Consider the following 12,288-nt stretch of genomic DNA (forward strand, 5'->3'; position numbering starts at 1 on the left):
ACCTGGTTGCCAATACGTAAGATGCGTGATGGAAAACACACAGAACATGGAACAAAGAGCACATGCTTAAAATGTCATATTATTTCAGGTTGGTATTTCAATTTACTGAGTTGTAATAAAACTATTACTAATATATTAACACACAAATCAACCCCAGTAACATGTCCCTTAATAACATTTAATGCAAATGAGTGTATGTGGAAGTAACCTGAAAACGATTTTGGAAAATGCATGATGCTCTTTTTCAATGGAAAAGTAAACGTGCAGGCAGGGTTTGTGCTGGGTGATGAAAATGCAAAGTTCAGTTCTACTAAAAAGGCCATTGTGTGAGCAGGAAATTCAAGAAGAGATGTATCTTCTTGCTCTCCAACAATGAAATCATGTGGTTTCAGTGGAATGATCTAGTCAAGGGATTTCCCTTGAGTGGCAGGAAGAGGTAATAAAACGGGTTTGAGAGGGAATGGCTGGGTCAGACATCTTTGAGTGCTGGCAGAGATATCTTCGGAGATCATTATGGGGTGGGGCCTTCATATTCATACTGTGGCCAAAGGCTTCCTTAAGAAATGCAAACGTAGATTCAGAGAGACTACCCTTTGCTAACATTTTTTGCAACTCTTACTTTATAGCAAGGAAAGGTGGAGAATATATGTCACAAACTGAGCACTGCACTAAACGTAAACATATATATTATATTGTATTTAGCTTGGAGGAAGGATTCTGGATAACACATGGATTGTAATGCAATACCATGGTAGTTAGTGTGGCCAAAGTTGCACCAAAGCATCACTGGTGGAAGCAATTTGCATACAATGCAGGGAAGATGCTGTAAAGGAGCCACACAGAAAAGATTCCTACAGAGAAGCATTGTAAAAGGAACTGGAGTTTGACAGCTTTAGAGGCCTGTGTTTCCAGACACACGTGTGATGTTCACTCTTCCTTCCTTACGTCGTGTGATCTTATCCGTCTTGCATCTCGTGGTCTACTGCTAGAATAGGGCAGGAATCAACTCAATAGTGGGCAATGTACTGATACAGCTTTGCACAATTGGTTGGCCTAGGCACATAGTCAACCGGGTTATGCGGTGAGTTAACTGTTTTTGTTGATATCACAATATGAAAACAAAATACACATTAGACAAGGTATGTGACCTATCAGATCTGGAAAAGGTGTACATTGCTTACCAACAAGGCTCCAGAATCACTAGTGTCATACACAAGGGATTCAGCTTGCCCAAAGTGACAGGTAGCCGACTGGGGCAATCATAAAGAAAAAATAGGGAAGTACTGCTACCAGGGCGTCTTACCCATTATGGTCATATTTATCAAGACCTAATTGGAGATCCCCAGTATTACTGATCGGATGAATCATAAAGTTGTCCGACAAGAAACACATAGATGAGCTGAGGAGTAAGTTCAATTAATTATATTTGAAAAGTGGAGTTGATTTTCACAAATAACAATGCAGGATTAAGAGTGAATAATAACACGCCTAAAGATTAAATTGCTTCTAAAGCAAATACAGTGTACCAGAGAAATCATAGTGAAAAAGAACTACTATGAAAAAGTGACATATTACACAAACATGAGAACTAGTGTCTAATTGGACATAGTTACCAAAATATGAAAGTTAGAATTCACAGACAATAATTCACAAACCACTTAGGTTCGACCCTTAGGTATTCACTAGAGAGAGGTTTGCTGTTGCACAAATCACAGAGAACACACATAGGATATAGAGTGCAGATAAAGTTCAAATCAACCAATTCAATGGGAGGTCTGCAAGTGTTATGCCACCAGGTAATCCAACTGACAATGATTCTACCAGAAGGTTCACATAAACTTTCTATATTTCATTCTCTAGAGTAAACAGTGGTCTCTGTTGACTGTTTTTACAAAGACACATTTTGCCGATGCTGCAGGGGGTAAAACTGGGTAAGTCCAGTAGGTAAGTGCTGACAGTGTCTCCTGAGAGTACAAAAGTTGCCAGCCTTAAAACTATTTCATGAATTCCCCCTTGCTCAGTGAGCGTTTCGGTGGCAAATATACAACAGTCCAGGGCAAATAAATGCAGTTTGTGGATATTCATAATGGCTGCCTTCTTCAGGGCGAGGTAAATGACCCCTGTAAGTAAAAAGGTCCCCTTTTAGTTATGTGTGTTTCTTTCACTGATACTTAAAGTCATCAAGTAATAATTGTTTTGATAGAATTAAAATCATGAACACTTAATGTTGTGGGCAAAGGGAAGTTGAGGATAATTTCTATCTCAAACAAACCATGGTGAGGGGCAAGGGATTCCAAATCGACTCACCATGGAAATCCTGAAAGTGTTCTTCACAAGAAAACGCCCTCTTGGGGTACTGCTCTCATCTTGGGCTGCCCCTGTAGTGCGTTCTCATGGGAAGCTCTATGCTAGTAGAGCTAAGTGGCACTTGGCAGTTGGGTTAAACATGCAGGGAGTCACCTGTCCAAATACCTGGAGTAAGGAAATGGGCATAATGAGCCGTTGGTCATACTGCCCTGCATTGGTATAAAAACTGCACACAAGTACTGTACATTATCTCATTTAATAGTAACATCGTGTGTTACCTGTGTGTGCACTTTTTAGTGCCCCATAGAGTGCGTCCAAGCTGACGTCGCTAAGTCTGCTGTTTTTTATCCTGTGTTCTGTATGCGCAGGAAATATTTATTGAAGGTCCCCCATTACGCCTTTCTGGATGCTGGGTAAGAATAGCAAAAACAAAGAAAAAAGGGGGGTATAGTTTGATGAATACCTATGTGACATGCTCAGACCTGACGTTGGCCGTATTCTAATTTTAACTCTAATTTTAATTCACCTCTCCAATTGACAATTATAGGGTCAGGAGCCCAAATGTATTCTAAGACATTTACCTATGTTTGACACTGGCCGGGGGAGGGAAGGGGTTGGATCCAATACAATGGCGTGGAGCAGCCTGTAGTTCGTGCTCTGTCCCAAACCCTCCTCACGGTACGCCAGCTTGTTAAAATGCAGGCAGCAGGTCGAGTAGAACTAATCCTGTTGAGAATCAGCCGTCAGTAGGCTGAAATGCGATGCAGGTATCCAGCGGGGCGCCAGCTGTTTCCCTATGTCACTCTGGGTGTGTGTGTGGCATCCAATCAGGTGAGGGAATATATGGAGCCTGATTGGATGCCACATCTGAATGTGGAAACTGAAACCCGCAAGGTGGATGGCCAATCAGGCACCGGCTGGGTCCCCACGACAACGTGGGTGTGTGTGCAGCATCCAATCAGGTGATCGAGCCCGTCAGACCTGATTGGATGCTTCGTCTGTATGCGGAAACTCAGAGAAATGCATTCAGTGGCAGTTGCTCAAGCATCTTTTTGAAGAAATGTCTGTCCTCAGAGTGCCCCATGCTGGTCCTAAGTAAGAGGCGAGTGTGGATGGTAGTAAATGGAAAAAATGATATTAGAAGAAGATGCAAATAAAATCCTTTGTACTCAAAATAACCCCGGGGGCCCCCACTGTCTCGTAATGATTGTAAACAGTGTGGGAAATGTAGCATTAAGAGCGGCATGTTAAGTAAAAATTGGCCCATGCCATCTGGAAAGCGCTTTTGGCAGCGGATGAGATCCTATGTGAGTCGTGTTGAGAGCTGAGGAGAGGTAATCAGAAGGGCTAATTAGACCTGTTGGGGAGAAGTTGGACCCAAACCAGTGCTTCTGGGGGTCCCAGCTATGGGAGGCATTAACACCTCCCATTTTGCCCAAAGAAATGCAGCAGAGTTCCAAGCAAGCAGCAACATGTTCCAAACTGTGTTTATTTCTGGGCAGCAAAAACACACAGAGGGCTTTGTGCACAGTGAAAATCCAGGCACTGTCTTGTCGGGGGGAAATTCTGCCGGGGTCGGCCGGGCCGTCCGCAGACCTCCAGGCAGGGAGGCCCCAACTACTCCCGTGTATATCCCAGATGAGATAGAGTATGAGACACACACAAGGAGCAAGGTGACTCTGCTGTTTATTAGACAAAACGGCAGGGATGGGTCAAGGAGCGTACGCGTCCGTCCTGACACACACACAATCGTGGGGCTTGCAGGCCCTTTTTACTGTATTATGACGCGCTACTTGCGTCACTTCAGAAAGTTAACAAAAAACCTATCGCCACTCTTAATTGGTTGCTCGAGTGGTAGGGTTAGTATAGCACACATATAGAGAACAATGTTAGTGGACAAAGGGTAGTCAGGTGATATATCTGGGTTGTCCCTACAATTAGATACATGAGAATTGTTACATGAAGACTCCTGAGGATTGGTTAATATTACTGTCGTCAGTGATAAGAGCCCCATGTTCTGATTGGTGCGCCCGTGAGCCTCCCAGCCTGGGACCACCGCCGTTCCCAGCTCTCGGTGTACCTGCAATTTGCAACAATGTTTCATTATGGGTACGTGCAGACAATGTGAGGGTTTATTCATAGCTGGACGGCTGACCGCTCCCACTGTCGCAGATGTCCATTGCCTTTCAAGTGTATCTGCCTGTGTCTCGTTAGCGAGGGATCCAGACGCCTCTTTTCTCCTGGGTTTGGCACCTCGTCAGGTTCGGCTTGGTCACGTGGGGAGGGACCGTGTTTGAGGCAGAATTCTGCACAATTAATATTGCTTTTCCACTGTGTGTCTAGTTTAAGTTGCAGGTGTGACCTTAACGTTGGTGCGCGGAGTGCGAGGTTGCAACATCGTGCCTTTGATGCTTTGCTCTTGGAATGTGGGTTTGCAACATTGCGACCTTGGCTGGTTGTTCCACCCGGCTCTTTCTGCAAGATCAGCAACTTGACTCTTGCTTTGTTAATGTCCACGGGAGCTCTTGTTTGAGGCCTACTTGGCTTGGTGCATAAGTGGTCCGTTTGGTGCGTAGGTGCTTTAGGTTATAGTCTCATATTGTCTTATGGCCAGTATCGTGTCTTTGTTATAATTCTCATTACGGCACCTAAATGTAGGAGAAGCGTAAGCAAGCTCTTTAGATGAGTTCATGATGCGTCTTGCGTTTCTGCATTCTGAAAGCCTATGTAAAAATAATAAAGATGCATGTCCGTGAATATGCCTGTCGCCTACGTCATAGCACTGAGTATATTCTTCATGTAGATTGGTGCGGGAGTGTCCAGTGTGTATGTTGGCACAGGTGTGCTATCCGTTGGCTATGTCGTCATGGCATCTCTAACGACGTATAGTTTTAGTCCAGTTGATCCATGCCGCAGGCATCGGCATGGGCGGGGCGGGCTGCTGTGCAGGCAGATGGACACATCCGTATGTTCCTGTACCAGGGTATCTGGTCATCTGGTAGATGGGCAAACTCTTCTCGTGACGGGTGCTTGGGCCGTGAACCTTTAGGCCAAGCTCGAGAGGTGAAGGACGGGAGCCTGGTCTTCCATTCTCCCACTTCAGTCTCCCCGGGGCTGGCTTGCAAGCTAGCTTTGTAACACACTGCAGGCTGACATCACAAAATTGGATCACCTCCCAGAAACCTATCTCATCCTGATATTGGCTGCTAAGTGGTAGGTGGCCTATAGTGCCCTTATAGGAAGCCTGATCATTGGACATTTGGACATTGGTGTCAGTGGGCTGGCTTAACTGCTCCTCCCCCATTACCTAATTCTAAAATTGTTGCATTGTGAATTTGTTCCCATTAGTTTTAGCTGAACAGGCTTTTTGCCCCTGGGCCCTCAGCGTTCATTGGCCAGAGTGGAGCCATTCTTGTTACAATTATGTTTCAAATGATTTGTGGGTGTTGCGAAAATATCTTTCGTTCCCAGAGAAAAAACACTGGGCCCTGGCTGTTCTGCGCTGACTTACTCGTATTTGTGAAGAAACAAAAATGCTTGTCTGCCAGAGTTCACTGTCGTTCAAAGAAAGGAATCTTATCTTACTGCAAGACCTTGATCTGCTCCTGGGTTTGCGAGGCGCATTTCTGAAGTCAGCACGAATCCCCACTGAGGCTGGTGTTCAGTGAGACAAGTGTACTTGGCTGTAATTTTCCTGAAACATTTACACTGTGCCATTTGAATAGGCTCATTCATATGAGCATCTGCAAGCCTTTAAACATGAATTATTGTGTTTTGTAGATTCTGGTATTGCTGTATTGAGGCTAATGTAGCATGTAGGTTGCAGTGTTGGTGAAGTGGTTGTCTTTCAGCATATTTGTCACCCATGGGCGCACTGGAGCCTGGTGCAAATGATGGGTGTGTTCATCATTCTTCCTGCTGTTCTTTCTGTTAGTGGACCTGGGGTGAGGGGGCAGGAGTTTGATCTCGATTTTCCCTCTTCACACTCACCAAGTCTCATATGTATTGAGAGATAGCCATAGTCCGAGTGGCTGGTTTCAAAACTGTGTCACTCAGTGTGCCATGTGATTATCTTAATGGCAGGGCACTAAGATAGGTACTTAGTGCTCGACTGGGTGAGTAGATAGAAAGTGTGGGGAGGCTTTAGTCTTAAACCGTAGTCAGTGGTACAGAAGGAATTGCTCATTAAGTCCCTGTGACACAAAGTACATCATATATATCCATCTGCATTCCAGATCCAGCAGTCGGCCTTGGATTTTTGGGTCAGTCGGGAGCCATTCAAGGACCCACCATTTCAAATCATTAGGGCTATGTCAATTCTCGACATAATGTTGCCTTATGGGGTGAGGTTAGGTTTTTACACCATATCCTTGAGTGGTATTCTGATATATGGATGCCTACATTTTGCATCGTTTGGCCCACATACCATAGCCGGCATGGACACTCAACGCAATACACAACTTGGTTTGTTTTACAATTGGACAGATCTTCATTTCCCCTGCTTGGAAGTGTTGTATTTTGCTTGTGAATTGACATACTGAGCAGGAACCACAATTGTAATGTCCTCTTAGTGTGCAGAGGTTACAAAGACTCCCCTGGGTCGTTTTCCTAGTGTACATGGAGTCGACCAGATGTTCTTTCAGGTTGTGAGATCTTTTTAAGGCAAACCTTGGTTTATGTTGGTTCGGTATGCAAAGTCTGACTATTGGCCAGTACTTGTAAATTATCTTTTTGATTTTGAATACATGGTGGCCACGGGTAACCGCACATGTAATTTGGTCTTCTCCGTCCTTAAGTGCAGATGTTTTAGGGGTGAGAAGTGAGTCCCAACAAGTAAAACGAGCTTGTTTCTTGGATCGGGAGACCAATTTGTTGGGGTATCCCCACTGGCAGAGTCTGATGCTCAGAATCACTAGTGTAACAATGTAGCACATCATTTTTGAATCACTACAACCAGACACGGAAACTTGCCTGTTTTGTACTTGTCTGATCGAAAATATACTTCAGTTTTTAAGAAGAACATATAAAATGTTATGGAATGTTGGGGTGGTTTTTGGAACAATATACAGATGTCAAACGTCTCAAGGAAAATGGATGTAATAATGTTCATTAATAGTCTATATTGATGTGAAATTATGTATACTTGTGGATACCCATGAACTTTTCTCGGGAATCAGAAATGCACCTTTCAAAATAATTGCTTGATGTTTTCCCAGAATTGCAAAATAAAATGTCGGTCCTCTTCATGCTCCCTATTGTATACACGCTCAAAACAACTTTACTGTTAACAGTCATTTAGAAATGTACAGTAGGAAGTCAGCTATGGTGTCATTTTGATGTTGGAGGAGGAGTGCACCATTTATAATGTACTAGTGGAGACATATCCTCTGTCAGTAAATGACAATTAAAGCTGCCTTTTGAATGGCATTTTTTTTCACCATTTCCGCCTGTATTTATCCATATTCATATATGTATATATATATATATATTTAATCTGTGTAAAAATGAATTGCAACTAGTAATTTCCCACATTGATTTACATTTTTTTTTAAAAATCACCAGCACTTGGATCCCTATAATGGGAAGGCCCGCACATCTGAAGCCATTTGAACAACTTTAAAAGGAATTAAATTCCTTAGTCAACCTTTCTGTTCTGTTACTTTGCACAGAAAGGACGTGCAATGCATGACTGACAACTTAAAGATGCAACCAAGACACAAGGATTCGTGTTTTTTCAGTCTTTTACAAATAACTACTAAATGAAAACAGAGTAATTTCCGTCAGCATTTATGTGTAAAAATCAGTAATAATCGAAAACAAGGAGCCTCCATTACAATCAATGCATTTTTCAGGGATTTGCAGCAAGCTATAGTACTAAGCATGAGTCCACACTTAACTCCACCTGAGGCAAATATGTGCTGCATATCCATACACATTTCTGCACAGACTGAATTTATGATGGAACTGTCAGAATCCTTAGAAATTCGTATTAATGCCAAACATGTATATGCATGGCGGCATTATCAATAGTTCTTGTGACAAGTTTTAGGCAGGTGTGGAAACCCTTTAAAAAAAACAATCAATATAGGATAGAGATGACCACCGGCACACATGTTTTAGAAAACGTTGGTAAGAGCACAAGCTTTGTAAAATCCATATATGAATACAATAAATGTTACGAGTGACACATAAGTTATCGCACAAAAGCAGAGCGTTGCTTATAAATGCCAGTTCCAGAGCCAGGCAGTTCTCTTCTGAGCACTCGGTTTAATCTTACTGCACCCCTTTAAGAGAGGATGCTTGGATACGCGGCTTTATTGGAAAGGTAACCTCCTCTGCCGCAAGGTCACGCAATCTGAAAAAAGTATATTAAAAACATCAGTCCCAATGACCAGACATGTGGAAGGGTCACTGAGGGGAAAGGCACACATGAATGCGATATCAAACTTCTCTGAACTGTTCTATTCAAATACATGTACATCAGCAGAGACATCGCCACAGCATGAGCCTCTGAATGTTGAAATTGCCTTGTTGGGTCTTTTCTGCTATAGAGATGGAAACGTGAAGTACGTGAGAGCGGTTTCCCTAGCAAATGCCCGGAAGCATGCATCTTATTGGTCAATGAGCCTGACGCAAGCATGTACGTATCTTATTGGTCACTGAACCTGACGCACTCCTTTATGTAAAACGACACAATTTCAACCCAAGTGCAAGAAGCCATTGATCAATCATGTGCATTATCAAGTAACGTTGCCACTGAACCGAACTATTTACTTGCTCAAAGTAGTAGTGACATTCGAAAAGAGCTTCTCAAAAACATAATGAATGGTGAGATTGCACTGAGACAGTTGACAATCACACCAGCTTCTCTGGCTTAAATCAAATTTCAAATGCACGAATTTTAGATGTGTAACATTCCGATTATGTCACCTAACCGCCGACCCAGCAACTGATGTGCGATCTGCCCTGCGCATAATTCATGGTTTCCTTAACGATGCATACAAAACGTGAGTACATCAAAAATACTTCAAGAATGACCTCGGCGGAGGAACATGTTAAATGATGCTGTTGTAAGCTGAATGTTAAGTAACGCGCATTATTGCAGGCAGATAGTATACGTACACAAATACAACATGCTGCTTTATTTCAAATTTGATTTTTGTTTTTATTTAAAAAAAAAACAGCATTTTGATATCATATGTCACAGTGATAGCGTGCAATTAGTACAGCTATTAACCCAAGAAATGTAAAACAAACATTAAACAGGAAAATAGTTTAGGCTGGTGTATAAGCACAGGGGAGTCTTTGGCATCACTGTTATTCCATTTGCCCTCTAAAGGCATCATGTTCCCCATCACTACAATAATGTATGTGTCGGGCACCACGATGATATAAATCATATGGAAAATGTTTAGGTCCATTGTCTATTAACAGCAGTTGCAAGGATACTCCCAAGCAGCATAGTAGTGCTGCCCACATTATGTCCAGTTAGTGTTGGTGTGTAATATATCTATTTAGGCAAGCAGATTCTGATTCTATCATGCCCAGTTAAAACAGCAGAGACTTAATTTGACTAAGCTAAAAAGTAAGGCAACTTCCACTATGACCAGAGCAGTGTTAGATTCTATTTTCAGTTTTGATCACATTCCCATAGCAGTGCCACATTCCATTAACGATATGTAAGATATCAGTGAAAGACTGTTATGCCCAGACAATATAGCAGTGCCAGATTCCATCATGCCCAAATCGCACACCATTTCTGGATTCCATTACAGTTAGTTAGTCTATCAAGCCTTTTTCCGGCGCCTGACTTGCCGGAAACACTGGGGCATTACAGCCCCGGCGGTCTGTGAAGTCAGGCGCTGGAAAATAATTCCCCATTCCCATTTGAGTCCCATGGAAATGGGGACCATTAGTAATGGTGCCGGTGCTTCCGTGAAACTCTGCGGGCGGGTGCCGTCCTGCCCGCCAGTTCTGGCCAAGGCGGGCGGGACGACACCCGTACGCAGACTCTTAGTGTGCTGGTCCGTTTACAAGAGTGCTGGTAGGCTTTCCGGCACCGTTGTTACCGGACAGGCACACTCGTAATGAGGCCCATTTTGTGATTTCTAGTTTTGGCAATAAACGCAGATAGCAGTATGCCAAGCACAAAAGGGCACACTATGGACCGTTACTACCATAAACCCCTATTCCATTACGACCAGTTAACAGATTAAGGCCACATTTGAGCATGTCACATTAGCAGGGAATGATCAGGCATACCACATTCCACTATGGCCTGTTAACACAGCAATGCCATGTCCAGCATGTCAATTTTGAATTTTACACGGTAAGGCCATGTTTCAGTACAGCCAGTCCCCACAGTGAGCGCAGATTCCCATAATTCATAGTAATTAGCATCGTAAGGATCATACAAGCCTACCACAGAGAGGACATGAGCTTTTACGCCAGTGTGAAAAAGGAGTCCAGGGCCTCCCTCCCTCTCCAAACAAGTTCCCTCACAGCAAAGGTCTTCCTTTCACCGGCACCTCGGGATTCTACTGAGGAGATGATGCAGGGCAGGTGGTTTAAAGGGCCTTGATTCGGTTTGCTGATTGCTGGGAGGCTCAGTCTAACCGAATATTGTTTAGAAATACAATAACAACACAAACCTCTGAATTGACTCTCATTTGCAGGACGTCATCCTGGATGAACTCACTTCGACACTCCCAATAAGCAATTCCCGTTCTACAGGCTTTAATGGTAGCATCCACGGCAAACGATGTTAATCTCACTGGATTTCAATAGGATCACCTGCAGAGCTTATGGCATCAGTGACGTTGGAGTCATGCAATGTTGAGAATGATGTAAGAGATACGAACTTCTCACAGCCCGTGGGGAACTGTGATCTAGAAGCTGGGCCATTGGGGTGATGTTACAGCAGGAAACTGAGCACTGTGACTGAGCAAGAGAGACGCATGATAGCCGACTGACACGTGCAGACTAAAACTGTGATAAGGTGGGGCTTCATACCCCTGGAGCCCTCCATCTACCCCATTTGGTGAGTGAGCATCTCATTAATTTATGTATCTCTGTTTGCATTCTGGGACTCGTTTGTGCCTTTGTACATTAGAATATGCTGAATCACAGCACGTGACTGCACATCCCTGCGATCGTGGCATCCTTTTCAGCCCGAGCACTTCCCACTCAAACATGCGTTCAAAATGGTTTCCAACACACATGGTATACATGCTGTTGTATGTTATTTCATGTTACACAGCGGTCGAAGTGTACGAAAAGAAGTAGTGCAACTATGTTCCCCAGTGGCCTGCACCTCTCCCCACAAACCCCATCGCCACGCCCCCTCCCAAGAACAATACAAACCACAAAACACATGTGCATGCTGTTTAGGGGAACGTTCAGTGTAGTGCACTGAAAGTGCAAGTTTCAACTTCTTCCTAGACTTTTATTTTAAAACGAATTCCGGAATAGTTTCTTTTTGTAAATAAAAGAATAGGAACAGTAAAACTTAATTAAAAGAAGTAGAGAAGCACCGCTCCCACCCACTTCTACCACTTACGTTGATTTATGCCGCGCACTGCTATGACCTACAGCCAGTCTCCAGGCAGCTCATGTATGTCTTCTGGTGTGCTAACGAAAGTAATCTATCCCATATACAGTTTACATATTTCTGCAAGTGTGAATCATCTTAAAATATGATTGTTATAAAGAATATTTAAATAAATTACTGCATTACAATCAGCATCATGTATTTCTATTCACAGTGGATCTTACATAAAGATTCAGACTCATTAATTTAAAATTGCATAGGACCTGATTTACAAAAGCGTTTTCCAAAGTGATTTTGCCATTAAAAAATGCTTTCATAAATCAGGCCCATAGATGATTCACTGCTGTTATTCTGAAACAGTCATAGAACTTGTTTGGCGGAATGACATGCAGTACCCTTTGGGAACACTGGACACAATTAAGACTACAGGT

This window comes from Ambystoma mexicanum, chromosome 10 (assembly GCF_040938575.1).
Source record: "Ambystoma mexicanum isolate Mex_15411 chromosome 10, UKY_AmexF1_1, whole genome shotgun sequence".
NCBI lineage: Eukaryota > Metazoa > Chordata > Amphibia > Caudata > Ambystomatidae > Ambystoma > Ambystoma mexicanum.